Genomic DNA, 5,166 nt, shown 5'->3' on the forward strand with positions numbered 1-5,166 from the left:
ATTTTTTTTTAAATTTATTATCTCTAAAATAATCCCAAAAGACGGACGCAAGCCATCACGTCTTAGCCGTGGTGGCGAATACAAGAAAATTAAGGTGGATATAACTTGGTTTAAAGCAATTGGAGTTCTGCATGAGAGTTACAGATGTCATCTCGCAGAGAAGTAAAAAGTAAATTAAACAACGGGAAGGGAATACAAGTAAAGCGGTACTTTTCAACCGCCGGAAAACGAGAGACCCGCCCTAGTGACAAATTCCCACTCCGGTGGTTTCATTTCACCGGAACGACCTGATTAATTCTGATGATTCAGTAAGTCGGTTTTGACCCCTAGATTTCTCCTTAGTAGAGAGATGCACCACCACCAAATTACCCATTTGATATCGACATCTTCCATTGTTCTCATCGATTCCCTTAGGGACATTACCTTGTCGACGTCTATATCTTCGATCGCCATCAACAATCCGGTGCAGTAAATCTGAGTGGCCCCTGCAGGTCTAACAAAAAGAATCAAACAAATTGTTCCTACTATCCCAACTCAAGCGGATTCCTCCGCTAAATACCGATCTGTCGACAGAAAATATATTACCCTCATTATTGCAAAAATAATGACGAAATCCAAAGTACTCAAAATTTTTCACATTCTTGAAATCAGTCTCCAATCAGAGCACCTCTCATGAAACTCCCCAACTTCTCCTCATCGTTTTTGAGAGGTACAAGGAACAAGCCTTACCTATTAGAACACAAATTGTCTTAACAATTTTGAATTTGAAGTCGAATCAGAAAATTTGGCTGGGAAGATCCCAATCAACGACAATGTACCCCCTTTAACGACCAGTCTGCCAAATGGGTTCAAATTGCGGGAAAAGTTCGCAGCATTCAGCCAAACTTATTCCAATGATCCAGCGAGTCGGTTTTACTTTCTTGATTAATTTATTCAAAACTAAAAAAAAAACGAAAATACCCTGTTGACGTCGTTTCTGCCCTCACAGGATTATTTTCCTTCGTTTCTGTTATCTCTCTCTTCTTTTTCCACTACCCCTGTGATTGATTTTCCAAATAATTCCGTGATATATTGAAAAACTGTAACGGAACAGGCGAATATTCGATTGTAAATCCTGATCCATTTAACACATGCCTGAATTCCTAACCCATTTCTTCTAAATCAATTGCTTTCTTCCTTGACCCCACCAGATGTTTTTTTCTCTTTCTTTCATCGCATTTTTCAATAATGTTTTTTTCTCCCTGTTTCGTTTTCCTTTGCATTTTTTCCCTCGTTCAACAAGTGTGAACCAACAAGGAACGAGAAATAAGGATCAGATTTTAAAAAGGTAGGAGGAAGGGGCCCGATAATAATGATGCCAATAAGTGGCCCCACACAATATAGTCATTCCCAGAAGCTTTAGGAGCATCTCCAATCCAACAGGGACTACTCGTTTTTCTCGAAAAGGTCCAACAAGGGTCTGTTCACTTTCCGTTAGGCAACAATCTCGTCAAATGAGATTGTTCGAATCCGGGGTAAGTCGACTTCAAACTTCAACCCTAGCAGTTAGAATGGAAAACAGAGTAAAAAAGCAACTGGTGTTTAACAACGTGGCAGTGACCACGTATTTCTCCACAGGGTTAGCCATCTCGCTCATTCGCGAGTCAATGACAAAGTGTTTACAGTTTGTGTTATTACCGGTGCAAGGCCCGGACACGGTTTTTACCGACCCAGTGAGAGCACGCCCACACGGCACAGCTCCCTCCTTGGACCCTCCGATAAAGCTCATAGCCTCCCAAGAAACACTCAGGCGACAGCAAGATGTACGGAGGATCATAACAGGAAGGTAACTGCAATTTGGTTTTGTATCGCCGCGTGCTTATTCGTGTGTTGCGTTTAATGATGTATTTAGGAAGGCCATAGGAAATAATAAATTGAAATTGTGTTCCTCGAGTTTGTTTACTTTTTATTGAACATACGAAAGCTTAAGAAAAAAAGAATAGAAAATGAATAGAAATATTGAAATTGGGGGTGAAATTTTGCTCTTTCACCTGCATGATGAGGTATGAGTAAGGTTGACACCATTTGGCAATCTTCTTGATTTCTTGCGCGTCCTCTTTACATTTGTTTTTCGGCCGTGGGTTGGCTTTAACGATTTCAGCCGCAATTGAGATTCGGCTTTTGATTTTTAATTTGACTTGCTATATTGTGATATTATTATTATTATTATGTATTACATTTATATAGCGCCTTTTCCATAACATGATCAAAGGCGCTTCAGTTTATCGAGATGTGTTATACATCATAGTATATTTAACATCAGGTTTCTTGACACTATTATCAAGAATCTGTGCTGTGCTGCCATTACAGGCGCGACTAACAATTTGTTGACGGGTTCAGCTGGGGATCGAAACCAGAGCCTCATTGCCTTTTTCCAGAGCGTTGACGCTCTAGTCCACATCACCCCACATCCCCAAGATGTGATACCCTCGCATTATACCAGATGCCTTGAACTTCGTCCGTGGCTGTTATTTTTTTTTACTTTTCTGGCGTCCCACCCCAGTTTTATCTCTTTTTATCATTTTTACATTTTGTTTGCACCCTCCCGTGAAGTGTCTGGTATAACGCCAGAACGTATTTTTAGGGCAGAGAATCAATTTTCCCCTATACAACCAAATTTGGCCCCGTTGATTGGAGACATTTCATTTTTCTCTTTTCTCTCTGGAAAAATGTCTTGATCCCATTGGTTTTTCGAATGGCGAGATGAGGATGAACCGTTCCTCTTCTTCTTATTCGTGTTAACGATAGTGTTTTCCATAAATATGCACGGGCAAACAATGCGAGCAGGATCGAAAACGCAGCGTCAACTGGCCCCGTGCACGTGACAAACGATTGGCAGGAGACGTCGTTAATCACAGCCGTCCAAAGTACAGCCTGCCAGGCCTTCGCCGGCTTTTCTTTTTTTTTCTTAATTTTTTGTTTACTAAGGCTTTCTGTCCCTTGAAAAATCCTTTACTCCATGTTTTTCTTACTTCATGTCAACTCATGGGATTAAATCCGTAATCACCCTCTCTCTTTGATTGCAAAATTTTATTTTTAGTCACTGCGACACACTCCACCGTGTGGTTTATAACAGCGTCCAAGCCTCAGCGTTCGTTGCTTCAGCTAATTCGCTTTTATAGCGCACACGTCCGACGGTTCAGCGATATAACCCTATTTGATACGTCCCCTATCCCCTCCCCCCAAAAAATTAAATTCACAAAAACAACTTCGTACGGGTACTTGATTTGGGAACTAATTGTACATGAAGGCATTAACATTGTCATGCCGTGTTTACTCTGCTATTTTATTGCCTTTACCCGTTTCAACAAACACCGATTCGCCTGTAACAAAATTTTGGTGTGAAAGAGAGAGAGAGTGTATGTTTACCGTTAACTTTTGTTACTTCTCCTTTGTCTTCAGTTCGTCAACGACGAACATTGATTCACCGCTAAATAAATGTGCGGCTGTGTTTTTTTTCAGCCAACGGCTTTTCTATGCTGCGGCAGGTCAATTCCTCCTCATTTCCTGTCAGTAGCATTTCCTTATCTTTTTTCCATGTTGTACTCTGTCATTCAATGGTCTTTCTTATTCTTTATCCGTATGGGTATCCGTGGCCACGAAAAGTCCCGTGTACAGAAACAATATCATCTTTTAGTGATTTTGACAATCACTGTTTGTTACCCCCCTTTTTAAAATTCGTGCATGACGAACATCGATTCGCCTCTATTTTCTTTTTCTGCTGTAGGCCTTGGTGGGCCTTTTTCTTAAAGCACGGTATGACGAACATCGATTCGCCACTATTTTCTTTTTCTGCTGTAGGCCTTGATGGGCCATTTTACTATTCAAGACTAATTCTACAAACAAAACGACTAAAACTAAACAAATATTCAAGAACAATTGCGGATGGGAGAAGAAAATAGAATACTGGATGGGGATAATGGTACGATATTAAAAATTTAAAAGTAGGCTAATAATTAGTTACTTAGTAATATGGTGTGTATTCCGTTTGCAACATTGTGTAAAATTTTTTATGTCATAATTTATGTGAAAGAAATTTGTTTGTTTTTTTTTTCAAAAAAGCAAGAAGAAGATGCCGAGACGAATGATGAAGGGCCGGGCACTAGTGGTCAGCAACGCGTACGACCTCCAGGCCATCCCCGCAATTTTCGTGTGTCACCCTGGTTTCAGGATCAGGGGAACAATAGTAAGTTTTTGCGCAGACACTAAGGGTGCTCATGAGTTGGGAGGGTTGATGTCGCTATCCTGCGATCGGTTTTGCCGAATTTGTTTTATCAGGAAGAGTGATATTCGATCACACAGCACTGCAGACAATTTGGAATTACGAACTCCAGAAAACTACGATGTTGGGGTTCGAATTGCAGAAGACATGAATCAAGGGGATTCCAATACGAGTTTAAAAAGAAATTGCGCCTTAAATAAAAGTCGCTTTTTTAATTTTGTGTTGTGTTTTATGTTTGTGTTGCATCCTGTGCTTGACGCAATGCACGATTTTCTTGAGGGCGTTGTCCCCTTCATTTGAAAGTTAGTATTAAGGTTCTTTGTACCGAATGTTAAAGAATATGGAATTTCTGCTTAAGTTTTAAATGGCAGAATTTGGATGTATTCATATGGAAGTTCTGACTCCTCGAACAAGCCATCACCAAAATTTACTCAAGAAAATTTACGAGAACAAGGTAACTATAATATAAAACAACGTGCCACTCAGACATGGTGTTTGATAAAAAATTTCCCACTTATTTTCGGTGACTTAATCCCTAGAAAAGATCCATACTTTTCATTAGTTTTTTCGTTATAGATATTATGGACATAATTTTCTCTCCAGTTCTGTCTCCCGCTCATATTTCCCAGTTACGTGAGATGATTGACTACTTTTACTTTGATTTTAACCGACTTTTTCCGGACGTAAATCCAATTAACAAGTTTCATCATATGATTCACTATCCCAACATCATAAAAATGCATGGCTCTCCTATTCGCTATTGGTGTATGCGATATGAGGCTTTTCACAACATTGTAAAACGTAAAGCTCAATTGAATTGCAATTTTACTAATATTTCTAAATCTATCGCTCATCACCTTCAAAGTGTCTTTTGTGCAAATATGCAAAGCGATGACGGATTTAAA

The sequence above is a fragment of the Daphnia pulicaria genome, chromosome 1 (genome assembly GCF_021234035.1).
Source record: "Daphnia pulicaria isolate SC F1-1A chromosome 1, SC_F0-13Bv2, whole genome shotgun sequence".
NCBI lineage: Eukaryota > Metazoa > Arthropoda > Branchiopoda > Diplostraca > Daphniidae > Daphnia > Daphnia pulicaria.